Here is a 17,063-nt window from a genome sequence, read left to right on the forward strand (position 1 = left end):
GAATTCGCGCGAACGCGAACCGGAAACGAAGGAATGAAGTGAGAAACACAAGCGGGAATCTATACGGCGGCGCATTATACCGTCCAGTAGCTGCGACGACCGGCTGGGTTTGTTGTCGAGGAAACTTTAATTGGCTCTCGAATCCGAACGATTAATTAATCTTCGATTGACTCTCGACTACTAATGATTCATTATCAGGGATCTTTGTCTTTGCACAGAAGAGGTGCTCGACAGGAAAGAAATCGAAGGTAGGAAATCGTGCCTCCTAACGATGCGGTTTCAATATTACAAGAGCAAAAGAAAGAAAAAAGGAAAGAGAAGGAGAGAGGGGAAAAGTTGGAATAATTTTAATTACTTCTGGCGAGGAGGCTGACCGGCATCGTCGCATACATTGTCTCGAGAAATACGCCGGCGCGATTATGAGCTCGCGGTAATAATCGCATTTGCTTAATGCACGGATCGCGGAAAGTCTATTCACTTTTACATTTTCGCAAATATTTTCCATCCAACCATTTCCCCGCTTTGAAATCACGAGGCATTGAAATGAACTTTGCCGGTGTTTTATTTGTCTTCCCTGTCGGACATATCGGACAATCAATCCTACTGTTTATGGTACATAAAATGAATATAAAACACCATTTCGCGGACGCGCGATACATTGCGTGTTTATAATTTTATTCAGCGAAGGTAAAGGCTTATAGACATATCAAAATATAACTGCATTGTGCGCGATGTACACATTTTATATACATTCGACATGTTTACGATTTTATTTAGCGACGTAAATGCTTATGTAAATGCTCGACGTAAATGAAGGCAATGTTGTGCTCCGATGTATTACTTACAGAGCGGAATAACAATTATCGCCGGCGTGCGTTTTCTATTATACGTGAACATTAGAGTGCTCTCAATCAACCAGCCTCCGTCTCTTCTTTCGGTCGTTACACCTATTCTTTTGACCCATATGCCGCCTCGCCACATTTTTCCTCAACGATCGTGACGATAAAGAAAGAATTTACCGCCCGCTCCCTTCCCCACCTTTAACTTATCCCCTCCATTGTCGAGTTATATTCGCGGTGCGCCTCGAGCATTACTTAAACATTAGCGCAAGTAGAGGTATGGAAATAGATCGTATCTGGAAATAATAGTGGTTCACCGAGCATAAATGATACCGCGTAATAAAAACGCGGAAGCGCACGTTTAATGAAGAATTATAATATTCCGGCACATCAAAAGTAGTCTCGGTTGCAAATGTGAATTTAATACTTTCATTACCAGCCGTACTTTATGAAATCTTCATACGCTTGGTATTAAAGGGAAGGAAAGAAGCGTAGGAGGTTCACGATCGTTAAACGTTACTCTATTAAGTACTGATCGAAAGCAAAGACTTTAATTGAGATACATATTTAATACGCGAGCAACGTAGCGGCAATTTACATGTGCGGTTAAAGTAATAATATTGTACGATTTAAATTTTTACTTTAAATAAGATCCTAGCCTGAGATATAGGATTCCGAGTTGCGTTTACGCTAATTGTACAAAGGCGTTTCTTATTTCTCTATTCACCTTTCGACAAGTACACGTATCACATTTAACTTTTAATTAAAAGACATAATAAGTCCACTTCTTAATGAGAAATATTTCTTTACGGAAGATAAAATTTTATATTCTTTCAAACAAATTCCTGTATGAAAATTGCAATTAACAGAGCAGTTAGTCAAAATTTAAATAGCTAAATTTAAATATCGAGAAAATATTGCGTAAGCATAGGTGTACGCGCACTTTCTCGCGATCTCTGTGATCGTATCCAATTTCCACTGGCAAACCCAGTAGGTGCAAAAGCAATAGAAGGCGACGGCGAACGTAAGAAAAAAAATAAACCAGATATTCTCGATCGTTGGCTCCTGCGCTCGCGAAAGGACGGCGAGTTGTGAGCCGCGCATTTACGCGAGCCCTTAAAAAAAAGGGCAAACGCGAAGAAACGTGGCGCGTCTCGGTCCACGAAAAGTAGACGACCGTAATAGTCCATTGAACCCATTGTCCATCCGGGCTGCGGCACCGATGACGCGGCGATGGTTTCCGGCAACGTTGCGCCGAAGAGAGAAAAAGAGAGAAAGAGAGAGTCCGCTCGATACCGAGGGAGTACTCGCGAAAAGTGCGGACTCGAGATACGCGCGTTCGTAGGAAGGGAAACGACGAGGGGTAAACGGGGAGGAGGTGAGGGGGAGTGGGAAGGAGGAAGGTGGTCGTAGAGAACGTCGGTAGCGGTTCACCAACACCGAAACGGAATACGAGACGGAGTCCGCGATACACGCGCGAATGTATCCGCGCATATACGCGTGTATGCCTTCATCCTGTGTATGTGCGCGTTTTTGTGTGTGTGTGTGTGTATGTGTGTGTGTAGGTGTGTAGGTGTACGTGTGTAGTGCGGATTCGACGTGGAGGCGAGGCTGTCCATCTCGCGGCACGTCGCGGTAGAATGGAGTCGTGGAGGACGGCCGCGGGGGGTTGCGGGGGTGAAGGCGGTAGGTGCTCGGTTGGTCGAAGGTGGACGAGGAAGAGGAGAGGGTGGTAAAATGGGGGTGTTTGGGTGGCCGAACCCGGGGGGGTTCGGGACGGCGAAGGAGGGGACGGTCCCCGGGGGGGAAAGGGGGGTAGCTGTCGCTCGCCCGGGCAGCAGACGTCTTCTGACCCGGCCGGTGGCTCAACTCGACTCAACTAGACTCAGCGCGCGCTGGCAGGAGGCAGCAGCCAGAGCGAGAGAAGGAAGAACAGGAGGGCGAGGGAGAGAAGGCTCTCGCGCGCGGAGGAGGTGAGAGAGCGTCGGTGCGGGAGACGCGGAGGCGAAGGGCGCGGGGTTGGAGGTGGCGGGAGCGGGCGCGGGGGGCGGTAGGTGCATTGCTTTTCGCAGTAGAAGGTGGAGGAAGTTGGGGTCGTAAGGGTGGCAGGCGTATCGATCCGGACGGAGCTTGGCTGACGGCTGACGAGGCCGTCACGCGAGACGAGTCGAGACGAGACGGACGGACGGAGAAGGCTCCCCCTCTCGTCTTCCCGCACCCCCGCGTGGCGCCCCTCTTTCGCCTAACGGCTTCTGGAGAAGCGAGCCGGCGGGATGGTAGGTCGCTCCCGTAGAAGGGTGGCGGTGAGACGGAGGGGCATGCGAGAGATACTGCTTACTTCCCCTTCGGGGCCTCCTCTCGCCGCGAAACAGTATCTAGATTGTACGTATACGCGGCCGAACAGCTCGGTCGCCGCCGCCGCCGCCGTCGCCGCGGCCGTGCCGTCGATGTTCCTGCGACACGCATGTCGTGCACGCGCGCGTGTACAAGGTGTCGGAAAAGTTGCGCCGACTTCCCTCGGACGAGATAAAATACGGATGGACATGGCCTACCGATAGTGCCAAACGCGTTCCGCTTGTTTATTCGTCTCAGCCCCTGCATAATTTTACTTACTTTTTGCTGCATATTTGTAAAAAATGTCTCTAATCTTTTAATTTTCTCCTCGCGGTATCTCACTCGCACGGTCAAGAATTAATAAAGTAAATATCTAGAAGAAGTCAATGAAAATTATTTAATTTTGAAAAAGTTTAAAAAAGTTTAAATATCTAAAATTTCTTTGAGGTTCTCTCTTAAGTCAATGGACACAAATTTTCGATAACATTAGAAAGACTTTGTCACATTAAAAAATCTATAATGATAAATATATTTAATAATTTTGTTTTGTTTTGTGTATATTGTACAATTACCTGGTTTCATTACAAATTAAAACTATTTCTTTTCGCTTTCAACAAAGACGTTAATGTTCCAAATATATTTTATCAAAATCATCATTAAAGTATAAAAAAAATTTGATTAAACTTAACCATTGTTTTTTTATAATCCTCTTTGAAAATTCTCAAACACACCTTATACGTGACAGCGCGTCTGTGTGCGTGCGTGCATGGGGAGTACTTTACGCGCGAGGCATTTCACCCCTCGGACTCTCCGTAGGGGTTCACGTTTACGGGTTTTGGCCCTATGCGTTCCTTCTCCCTCTCTTCCGTTCTCCCTCGGACTCACCCTCTTTCTCGATGAAAATGCTATTCCGCCGGTGTAAGGGTAGGTGGATCTCTTTTTCTAGCAAGAAGACATCGATGATAGTGTTTGACGAGGACTTTCGACATTATTCGTCTCTCTTATCAACCTTTAATTATTCAACAGACTCGGTAAATATACAGTACGAATTGAAAAAGGAACGTATCATTGTTTTAGTTTTTTGAGGAATGGAGATCGAGTAAGACTGCTTTGTGTTTGAAATGGTTAAAAAGTATGCTGGAGAAAGCTTTGTAACATGTAACGTCTCCGATTTTTTTTAAGTATGGATTTAAAACGTTTTGGAAGTAAGCTCTTCTTCAGTCTCAAGCCTCCTATGTTGCTTCCTGCTAAAGCTTACTATTACATGTCACGTTCACATCTGCGGATCAAAGGATTCTCCTTTTCGCTTAATGCGTTTAAAAGCTCATTAAAATTTTCATAATTTTCATATGTATATATATATTCATATGGAATCTTCGTGAAAGTTAATTTTATTCATTTAAAAAAGACAAAATAAACAAGTTACATTAATTGAAACTTAATTCTCCCTGGATAGAATAAAAAGTTCGTTTTCGTCATAATTATTGACTAGAAGTAATATCATATTTCAATATTAAGTATACTACTTTATTTATAAATATAATATTACATAAACAAGACGCACACAATATAAGTAAAAAACCCCTGAACTTTCGAGTGCGAGTCTCGCAAGTTCTCATTCACCCCTAAAATAACATAGACGCGAAGTTCCAATTGTCCCTTCTAAAATATCTTTCATCAAAGCAGAAAATCAACACGAAAAAAATCCAACTTTCTCGTCGACGTCGCGTGCATTAACGCGAAAGTTGGAAGTCGCTGGACGTGCAAGGTTTTGGGGCGAATGTCAAACGCGATCACCTCAGCAGGTGTACATCCGGGGTAAAGGGGAGAGTGCCCAGGATCCCCGCTTTGTCGGATACGCGGCGACTTATCGTGTTGGTGGCGGTGTGCGTGCGTGCTGACCATGCGTCTACCCGTCTGTAAAGTTCATCTCGCGGAAGCCACCGACGTGCGGCGACTGGCCGCCGCCTCCTCCCTCATCTCCGTCGCCTCCTGCTACCCCCGCGTGACTGACCAACCCCTCCGCGCCTTCGCTCTTCCCACCACCGCGCTCTTAGTCGTGCTCCTTTCCGTCACCCCCTAAACCTCCCCTGAACGAGCCCTGTCTCGCGCATTACGTGGCGGCGTGGTATTTTAATCACGCAAACTTGATGGCATCTTTCTCATAAAACTTCCCGTTTCTCACTTTTTTTCTTACCGAGATGTGTAATTTCGTATATAATGCATCTTTAAATTCTCAAGATTCGCGCAACTGCATTTTCGCGGCATCTTTTAATTGTTTTAATATTTTCTACTTAAAATGGCAAGTTTTCATTTTTCGTCGTTTTCTATTGCGAGATACTGCCGAGAACTCTGTCTAGTTTGGCAGAAAAACTTTGTCAGAGGATACGACGCTACCTGTCCAACCGGACACTCCACGCGGCACTCTTCGACGGACTTTGACTGTTGAGTCTTCCCTCGCACGCTGCAAGCGACTACTAGATGACACTACATTTCACACAGTATTTCCCAAGTTAGGAAGGTTTAAGACATAAAGGATCTTGCACACAGTAGAGGAATATTAGTTGGAAACAGAAATTAAAATTTTAGAATCAATTTTCTCAATTAAACACACAATAAATATAAAATAAGATATAAACATAAAAACGTGTTACATAAAACACCTGATAACTTGTTTATTCTACTAGTGTTCATTGCATTGTATTAGTGGTGACGTTCGGAGAAACGTCTTAAACCCTTCCTACACGTAACTGGAAAGTATTTCCCGTGCACCGAGTCTCCCCGGCGCGCTATTTTTAAATCTTAAATCCTTCTTTCGAGGCTTTAAATCCAAGCTCTTTAAATTCTGTCCAAACTCCGGCGGAATAATAAACACGAGACGCGCGGGCCGGTCGCTTTCTAGCCCGCGGTGGTGGTATATCCTACGGACGGCGGAGTTTCGTTTCGCGCATTTACCGCCGGTTTGTCGTTGTGATTTAGCTATCTGCTGGTAGCGTTGAATTATACGTGGTGCGCGGCGCGCGCGGAGGGTGGCACGCGGACGGGAGAGAGGGAGGGAAAGAGCACTCGGGCAGAGAGAGAGAGAGAGAGAAAGAGAGAGAGAGAGAGAAAACCAACGTACCACCATCACCTTCCTTCCATCTACTTCTTCCGCAGCCGGCTGCGCCGCGGGACTTGTCGCGAAGGCAAAAGGCTCTCGCCGCGTGCAAAGGCCAAACACCGAAAGTCACTTAAGCGTGCCTCCGCCGGCGTGCTCGAACGGTGGTTCGTTTTCGAGTGGCGCGGCCTGTCAACTCTTACGCGAGAGAGCACCTCGTCGGCGCATTCTCGTCCGGTGATCAACGCAGTCGTTTCGCAGCCTGAAGCCCGAAGGAGCGGATAACGTTTGCTTTCAACGTGTATCGCGCGGTTGGCTCGCGGCGCGGATCTTTCGAGCCGATGGCGATCGAGAAGGTAATGCATTGCCTTATTAAAAGGAACTCGATACAAGATTGCGCAGAAGGAAACCGATGTTTTTCATTAAGGCAATGCGCTTAAAAATTAATCTAATTATAAATTCGGAAATAAACAATGCATTTTATAAGAATGTATATCCGTCGGTTGGTGTTGTAATTTTGACACATTTGATGCGTCGAAGCTGTTGCGTACGCGTGTTGGGAAACATATATTTGGCGCGACAATGTAGCACCTCTGGCGATCCTGATACATTATTTATGCGTTCTCACAATGCATAATGCGTGATAATAACAGACCGACGTTTCGGCGTCGATATCCACAAGCGTCACCGCCACTTTGGCGTCGAGCGCGCGCGGCACGACGCGGATTCCGACCTCACCCCGTGTCCCCGTCGTCGGTCGTCGTGCCGCGGTGCTATTCCATTTCTTACTTACAGTCAATTAAAATCACCAGGAAAGCGCAAGCTATACTTAAATCCTCGCTCTCGCGCGATCTGCCTTAAGTTAAACCGCGTCCGGTCGGGCAGCATTAACGTAAAATCTAACACTCTGCTTCTCGAAGTGCAAGAAATTTAACGCCGCGAACAAACGTCTTGCTAATTAAGCATTAGAAAGAAAATTAATTGGAAATTTGAAAGATTTAATCAGCCTTTTCAATCTGAATCAGTAAAATTTTACTGATTTGCTGCGTTATACTTATAAATGATCATCGAGTAAATTCATTGTTTTTATTGTTTCAATATTTAATTAAGAAAGAGAGGACTCTCGCTGACAAAATGTACTATCGATGTACTGTCACTGAAAAACAATCATATATCACTTATTGATGTATAGTTATATGTATAGCACTGAAATCAGGTTATTCACTGTCGTTAATGAATAATGTACTGATTTCGATTTAGAGAGTGTATGTGTTTGTTAAAAAAAATAATTAATTAATCAAGAAATTAATCATTTATTTGATAATTCTATAAATTATTATAGATGAACTAATTCATTTCTATTATAATTCTAATATAAATATAACGAAAATCTTGATAGTATGATACTAAATTTGTATTTGATTAAATGAGGATAATTGGTAGTAAAAACATCTAGCGAATATAACTAGAACTTTTATAGCCCTAATAAAAATTACAAACCAAATTTTTATACTTGAATTTATTGAACTTTCTAGCTACAAAAAAAATATCAAATCAAATCATGATAACCAAGAACTTTATTTCGTATATGCGTCTTGTTGGCATAATCAGAACATTTTCTCAGCGTATAAGTAATAAACTATAGTACTCTAAGATCTCAATTCTTTTCTTATCGTTAATTTGACAGAAAATATATGAATAACATAGAGAAACCATTCGACATAGAAGAGCGTCATTCGTCGAGTCGACCAGGCTTCAACTCGAACGTTCCCAACGACGGGTTGAACGTAACTTCGAGAGCCGCCGATATTATTTAGCCTGATTTATCGTGTTTATTGAAAAAAAAGGAATTCGAAAGCCGCGCCTTCCTCTATTATAAGAACGGCGCATTTATTATTTCGGCGTGTTCCCTCCTGACGACGAGCGCCGCGCCTCTCGCGACGCACTCGTCAGCCGAACGGCGAGGGGCAACAAATCACTCGGTAAACATAAAACTACGGATACGCCGTGCCGGTACGGATCGGCATGAGGCCGCGCGGATGCGCTTTGATGTGCGCTCGCCAGCACCACCACCACCCGCGAGCGCGTCGCCAGCAGCTCCTTTATGGCAGCCATCGGGCATCTGTCACGCGGCCGTCTTTTTCTACGGCTAATTTATTGGAGCCGCTTAAAGCGAAAGAAAGAGAAGGAAAGAGAGAGAGAGAGAAAGAGAGAGGGCCGGGATGGGAAGGAGGGAAAGAGGAACAGCAGGAGATAGGCGGCGGAGAGGCGCGCGGCGTCAGCGTCGTCAACGGCAGCTAGTGGTGACGGGCGACGTGGCAGTGTAAATCGGGAGACGGATCGGTCGGATACAAGAATGGCGGATTTTACGAGTCTCGAAAATAGGGTGCGAGAAGCGCACGTGCCTCCCCCTCCTCTCCCCTCTCCATCCCCTTGCGAGACGCGTGACGAGAAGAGTCGCGCCGTTAAATGACTCGTCTCGAACTCGGATATATCGACGACGAACACAGTCCGCGATACAGCCGTCGATTACAACGTCGTGACGTCGTCACGGCGTCGCAAAAGGGCGACGATGCTTTTAACTCGCGCGAGGACCGGCATCGGGATCGGAAAATTTTTCCCTCGCGCAAACGTTATATACTCGAAACATTCTTTCACAGTCTCAAACAGTTTTTTAACGCGAGGGGAACAATTCCGAAAACCTTTCACCTATTTGTAATTCTTTTTTTTTATTTTTTTTTTTCATTTCAATATATGAACGATCGATCGAATAGAAATGTGTTGTCCAGTTCTGGCTAGAGTAAAAAGAAACATTGCACCGCGCTTTAAATACCTAATAGTGGAAAATGTTTGATGCCCCAGCTTTCTCGAATGTAATTGGTCCGGGTATAGTTTATAAATGGTGTTACAAATGCGATTTTTGAAACACATTGATCTCACAATTGCTCCTCATAAGTTCGTAACCGACGCGCGACTTAAGTACACACGTACCAGATGACCCGACTCTGTATGACGGCGCAATGAAAATTGTAAAGTGTGTCTGTTTCTGCCGCATGAATCCTTTAGTGGCCGTCATCGATCATACTTACCATTTGCATACGCCGAGCGAACTCAAATGTTATAGTCGCGAGATATCGTCGCGGGCCGAAGATTGCAAAGTGAAAAACACACGAGGGGCTTCTTGAGCGAAGTCTCTCATTTATCTCGGGATACACTGCATTCGGTGTACTCGCCCGTCGATGCGGCATTGCGTGTAAATCATGATCACCGGAAATAATGGGAGCCGATTAGAAAGCTGACTCCGCGCTTGATCTATGGGAATAACGCGGAAATCTAAGCGTCGAACCGTTTCACACGCAGATACGTCTTTAATATATCCGCCGAACGATAGCTCTTCCATTCGTCATCGTTTCTGTTCCGCAAAAATCTCCCGGAGAACCAGCTTCTGCCAGCGCGTACAAAAGTTGCATGATTGCAACGGTAACCGAAGCGCATCTAACGGCATTTATCGCCCGCAAAAAATTATTTCGTTCCTCGGTCCATTGCCGCGTCCAGTTTTATCTAGAATTATTACGCATCAACTCATTATCCCATGGAGATTATTCACTCGCTTTATTGTATATAAAATTCTTTCATACGGTGATACACTTTACGAGTATCTATTACTGTGTAATATTAAGCACGATCATTAAGTTTATGTATATCTATTTCACAGTAATCTTAATTTATGCCCCTTGTAAAGAAATTCAAAACATTAGCATTTGAATGTTTTCATAAAATTTAATAAGGCATCGCGCACGCACATGCTACTCTTATCAATATGATTTTCAACTTTTGGCTGCCGTATCTACTTGGTCACAAAATTTTAATAAAAAAAGGCACTTTAGCGAGTACATTAAACACGCGACAGTCATAATTAAATTGCGCGAGATTATTTTATGAAGATCACATTAGACGTGTCCATCGACTTTCATACAATTAATGCTGACGTTCAATTACACAGAAAATATTATAAAATTGATCATATCTGGAACGTATAGGGGCCGTCTGTTTAGCTTTCATCTGCTGCAAAGTGGATAAATACACGTTAACCTTAATTACACTTAACTCCCTTGTTGAAACATAACTTATTTTTACCACAGACTGGTTTCACATATAAAAACATTTTTGTAGATATCCATATCCAGCATCGCAACACTCAAATTTGCCTGAAATGTGCAGTGTGAAGAAAAAATTATGTCAGAACATTACTTATTATATTATAGATTTTCAATTATTTTGTCAATAAAATCTAAATAGGTTATTCTTTTTTAAAAATTACATTCATTATATTATTTTTTATATCAAGTTTTCATTTAAAAAAATTAAATGTATCAGAACTATATAAAGATTACTGCAGTAATCCATGGAGAAAACTTATTCTTTAATTATTACTGTCATATAATATGTAAACATAATTTGAGCAAAATAAATTAATAAAATAGATAAAATTGCACTTTTTTTCAAACATATTGATTGTGTGATATTCAATTAAAAATATTAACAGTGATTTGTATATCTGTTATATGTATAAGAATTATTTATATTTAATATTTGCAGACCAACAATTTTCAAAGTGAATCGTAAAAAAGTTTTCAGCAGTGAAAGAAATTAAAACCAAATTTAAACTAAACTATTATACAATTATCAAACGCCTTTTACATGAAAATGATTTACATCGATGTGATATTAAAAGTCTTATCAACAGTAAGAAATAAGCGCGTTCTTCATATTTCATTTATGTGTTAGAAAGAGAAATAAATTTATATAAAATTGTATACAATAAAAATTAAAAAGTAGAAGAAATACAAAATAACATAATAAATGTTCTCTCTCTCTCTCTCTCTCTCTCTCTCTCTCTCTCTCTCTCTCTCTTTCCTCCTCTCCTTTTTCATATCCCCTAAAACTAGATAAATTGCTGATATTTGCCGTTCAAAATGAGTCGCGTTAGGTTTGAGAGACCCTGATGTAGATTTTTCAGATGTTCTAGTCAAAACAGTTTGTTTCTTACAAAAGAAAAGATTTTATTTTTTGGTTTTGTCCTAAATCATTCCTATCTGGGTCACGCAAAGAAACTCGTATGACGGAGCGATGCTTTTTCATTGGATCGAAGGATTTATTATAGCTGTACAAGGGTGGTCCATAACTTAGGGCTAAAAATACGTCGACACTGTGTCTAAGGTGAAAGTTTTGCGCAATAGGATTCGTCATGGGTCATCGATTTTTTTCTTCAAGGATCGCTAGTGGAATTTCTTCTCAGAACGAAACAGGCATTGCACGATCCGACGCGTTTCAACGACCGGGCTCTATCATGAAACTTTAACGACACGGGTCTCGCTTCAGGTAAACGCAATGTAGAAAACTGCGCGTTTTCCGCGAATCAACCTAGGAAAAACTTTCCGTTAAAAACTTTTTCGCGAGAGGATCCTCCCCGCGCCCTCTGGTAATTTCCTGGCGCGGAAATTTTCGGGAACGTTGCCGTGAATCGGCGACACGGACATTTATTTTTATCGTCCTTTGTGCGCGAACGCTTCAAGTGCAATCATTTGGTTAACATATGTAAATCACTTGACTAGACAGAAATACATGCCATAGTTTTTGCCTCCTTGGTATTTCTGCAGACATTTGTTTATTACTCATTAAGTCGGGAATTACGAGCGTGGTTAAGAATTATTTGTAAACCTCTCGGCACTTTAGCTGAAGTAAATAAATAATTCTATTCATTAAGTTGAAAATTGGTTTCATATGATAAAATATCTTCCTCAGAAACTTTTTGTAATATTATTATATAAGGATTAATGTAAAATTTTAGTAGATAATGAGATAATAATGTATTTCGTTCAATAGAAATTCTATGAGAATGACCAATTATTGGGAGATATTCTCAACTTACTGGTTTGATTTTTACGGCACATCTATTACGATACGTTATTGCGTATGTTACATACCGCTGTAATATCGAATGATTTGTGTCCGCATGAGTTTATAGGTGGAATTAATCTTAGTTTAGTAACATTTGCTTAAAATATAGCCATAAAAGCCAATGTAGCATTTTACCACACATATATAAAACTGTCATTATTCTCCTGTGTTTAAATTTGTATCTAAGTTATAGCGAAATCAAAATTATATAATGCACAATGCTTATAACGTGACTGGGACATAAAACATACAAATGTAAGAAATAAACAATTTAGTTAATACTTTAATATAAGTTTTTTTTTTAATAAGAAAACTATAATCGTATTTTAAAATTAAATAAAATTGCAACGGAGTTAAATAAATTTTAAGACACATAAAAAAGCAATAATTATAACTTAAAACGTGTCAGCAGCTTTCGTAAAATTTGCATAGGATTTCCAAATTTCAGAGACTCATAATGAAAAGTCGTCAGGCAGTGTCCAATCAAGGACGTGATGAGTGAAGTATTAATTTGAAAATATCTAGTTTATTCGTATCATGTGAGTCAGAAACAGGAATGCGTCTCATTAAAATTGCAAAGGAAGAGACGTGAACTTTGAGTCTGAACCGCGGACAAGATTTCACAGTGGTTCGTTCCACGCGGATCGATATGTCTCGTAGGTCTTTTAAATCTAATACAGTGTTGCTTTTTCAGGAACGGTCAAAAATCGATTTTTCCCCTGCGCGAGCAACAGAGTGAGGGAGAAAGACAGAAGGCGAGAGGAGCATGATAACGACGCTAAATATAATTTGAGTCCGAAGACTTTGGTATTGAATAAATGAGACACGTCTGTCGGCGAATCAATCATTTTCATTTGGTTATCCCCATTTCGTCGTTCACGATAAGCATCATCGTGGTGAGAACGTCGTGATCGCTGTTTTCGACTGTGTAATTCTTTCCAAGAATAAATATTCGAGAGGAATGTGTGTGTGTGCGCGTGTGTGTGTGTATGTGCACGAGAACGCATTTTTTAAAATTAATTTAATATATTCGAAGAATTTGCAAAATTTATTACTCCAGCGATTTTGGAAAGTCCGAAATCGAGACTTTTAACGTCACTCGATAGAAAGAGAGAGAGAGAGAGGGAGAATAAGATTCCTCAGAGAAAATAGAATTTCTTAACAAATGCATTCTCATCTTTCTGTCCCGTTTTTTCGGTGATCGACGGAATGTCGATTTTTTTTTAAGCAACAAGCCGACGTGAAGACGCGGCGAAATACTGGTAATGCAAATTTCGGGCATGGAGGCCCGAAGGATGCATCGAGGCTGCACCTGTTGCATCGAATGCGAATGTTAGTAAACGTTGTGTATATAACCTGGCCTTCTTCGTCAGGATCTGTGTGGCAAGCGGTTTGGAAAATGGTATTTAAAAATCGACTTTATTATAAAAAATACAATGTATCGAATCATCTAATTTTCAGAAACACGTACTTTCTACAGATTAAACTATTTTGCATAATTTGACAATGCGCATGATCTTTTAAATAACAATTATTATTCGGTGAAACATATTATAAAAATTTATTTTAAAAAATCATTTAAATTTAAATTATAAATATTTTCGACATATTTCTCTCTCTCTCTCTCTCTCTCTCTCTCTCTCTTTCTCATATGTAGAGTATACAATAATGGCGATGTAAAATTGTTAGATAAATAATAGTTTATTTTCATCTTCATTTTCAACAAGATTTTACCGTTTGTACGGTTCTCGATGTACTGCGAATGCTTTGCACGAAATAGAATAAATCTAAATGACAAAAATACGATCGAATGATGATCGTTTCTCCATAATATACTGCTAATTAGATCCCTGGGCCTATCAAGAGCGCAGCATGATCGCGCGATCGATACCCGGCAGATCGATTTGTAGGAATCAGCGTGTTTTACGGATCCTTTCACCGGAACGTCGTAAATTAAACGGAGAAATTAGCTGCGTCATAGCTCGCCGGGCTATATTTTGTTATTTTTTTTAACCTATACACGTCTACTTTCGCTGACGGCTTCATCGTTTCGCATGGTTAAAAACTTTCGCATTTGTTTCCGGTTCAGATAAGCTGTTGTTGATTGGCATCTATTTAGAGTTAAAAAAATATATAAGTGCATATAAAAATGCATCTTTGTTGCAATTGCATAAATTACTTGGAAAGTTATTAGATAACTGAGAAAGTTTATCTGGTTTTCGAAAAGATATATCCCTTTTTGTTGTAATTAATAGAAAGATACGTGAGAATTAGAAATTATATCTAGAACGTACGGATATGGAATAAAAATGGTATGTTTTTTGATTTCGCAAATACTTTAAATCCTAATAAATTCATGTATTCATATAAATGTACGAATCTTCTGACTTTTTTAATGATTCCTTCATCGGAATAATTTAATAAATATCATTCTCTATTTTATTTATCATGTTAAAATCGTATTACCAATACGTTGGTATACATTCTTACATTGAAAAAAAATTAATAATGACAAACAAGTCTAGATATTAATTAAGCTTTGATAAAACAATTTCAATTAAATGTACGATTAAAATAATTATTTAGTAATCATTAGTTCAGTTATTATATTTAGTTATTAATATGGTAATAGTGTAATATATATAAATAAAAATACAATTAAGAATTAAATTATAAGCCAATAAAATGTATGATGCAAATTGGAGTAAATTATTCTTCCTTTCTAAATCATGGTAAACCGGCTGGGTAACTAGGCGAATAATAGATCTTGGCGGAAAGAACAGTTTCCGGTAACTAATCGTAACGTTTACATGTAGGGAAGAAAACGGTCGGGAATCGGGAATCGCCTCGGTGGTTTCTCGGTGGAGCCTGTCGAAGGTGTCGGAAACCCGAAGGTGAAAAACCCGTAGCACGCACGTCAGTGAAACTCCGCGGACTGCCGCGAATTTATGGTACGCGGCTCCCAGCATCGCCGCCGCCGCCGCCGGTCGCGGGGGTATATGCGCGCCGCGCCCGCGCACGAGATTTATCGGCGCTTGGCCGAGTTTCGGTAAGGTAAGTTGAGTGAATTGTAAATGTTTCCGGGCAGAACTTCAACCAAGATGGCGTCCCACCGCCACCGGGGGCGAGTTTGTTTACGCCTCATGACTCCCCACGTGGGAAAGGCAGCATGGCGCGCGTCACGGCCTCAAACGCACAAATCGTCCCCGGCCTGAACGAACGCCGCCGCGCCGCGCCGCACCGCTCTGCCCATCTGTCGGGAGATTCGACGAAATGGCGTGCTGCACGCCTTCGGCCCATCTTCGACCTTTACTCAACGGAGGTGAGGATAGATGGATTTCAACTCTTCCCCGGCGTAATAGAAATTCGCGCGCCGGCACGGGGAAGAACTTTCTTAACTCTCACCCGCGTGGATTCAGTTTTCAAACGCTTTAACTTTTCAAACGGACGTATAGATGCAATTTGTACACGCGCGCATATTAATTGTGCGACGATACGGTTGTTTAAATCGAAAAGAGATTAATCGGATTAACGTTCTGATATAGATGTGTAAGGTAAATTACTGGAAACGTCTCACGCGTTGCTTCTTTTTTCGCAGGATGATGTCAACGTGAAAAAATATTATAACTGCTAACGGTGCTCTGATATTTTTCAATTTTATTAAGAGAGAAAGACATGCTTTTAAAAATACTTTTGTAGAGAAAGAAGTAAAGAATGTGTACTATAAATTATTCAGTATATTCCTACTTGCGGAAAATGTATGTTTTATATCGCCTATATATTAATGATACTAAATTATCTTTCAAGAGAAGTTATGTTGATATAAAAATTCTTATATAACTTTAATTTTTATTTTATTGCATGTTTCGCAAACATATTTTTAAATCTTTTAACGGACGTGATTACGTAATCGATCACACGTGCATACAGAAAATTAATTCAATATATTGAATTATCTTGATAGACAATATTAAAATCATGATTTTGTAATCAATAAATAAGCAGAGAATTTTAAAAGATATATAATAAAAATGTAGAAATCAAAATATACTTAGTCAGTACTTAAAATGCTTTGTAATTTATAAACTTTATTAAAAATTATAGGTAAGATTTAGAATATAATTTTTCCCTAAAAATAAAACATCTTTTTTCCTTTTCTCTCTATTTATCTAAAAAAATGTGTATTTATTTAATATCAAAATGGCACAATTATTATATTGATTATTAAGCATTGTGTATATTTAGAAATGAAATTTTCTAAAAGCACACACATTTTATATCCAATGTATAACTGTAACATAAAAAAACTACCCGTCAAATCTTCATTTGTCGATGTTCTCTATTTTAAAAATATCCTTAAAAAGTCTGGCCTCACTAATTCACATACTTTATGCGTCACATATCATCTCCTACATACTAAAATTACCGAAGCAATCGACGCTACACGGGCGACGTCCGTTTTCAACAAAATAGTGCTCCATCCGATTTTTATTTACCGCGTTGGCAACGGTCGCTATATTTTTCACCAGCAAAATTCAAGGAAATTTTATCGAAAGAAAAAAAAAATTTTTTTCTTTCGGACGTAAATTGCTTCAGTAAAACGTGCTGAAACTTTCCGCGCGCAGCAGAAGACGCACGGCCGCTTTCAAAGAAAAACAGACATTTTCTATTTCTTTAATCCTCGCGTTAAAAGTTCCTCGTTTAATAATATCCCGCCGTCCACCGACAGCGACGTAACTTAGGAACTCCGGCGGCGGGACACGCGTGAACGCTAAACTGGTAGTAAAAGACATTCTACGACTTTATGGAGGCTCGCCTTACGATCGCCCGGG

General features: G+C 40.6%; 1 protein-coding gene across 4 annotated transcripts in view; it reads right to left on the reverse strand.

Moving 5' to 3' along the window:
• LOC105836853 (protein tiptop) overlaps positions 1-17,063 on the reverse strand; it is a 158,666-nt gene that overhangs the window by 139,405 nt on the left and 2,198 nt on the right. The gene's annotated exons all lie outside the window — the stretch shown is intronic.

Source organism: Monomorium pharaonis, chromosome 4 (genome assembly GCF_013373865.1).
Source record: "Monomorium pharaonis isolate MP-MQ-018 chromosome 4, ASM1337386v2, whole genome shotgun sequence".
NCBI lineage: Eukaryota > Metazoa > Arthropoda > Insecta > Hymenoptera > Formicidae > Monomorium > Monomorium pharaonis.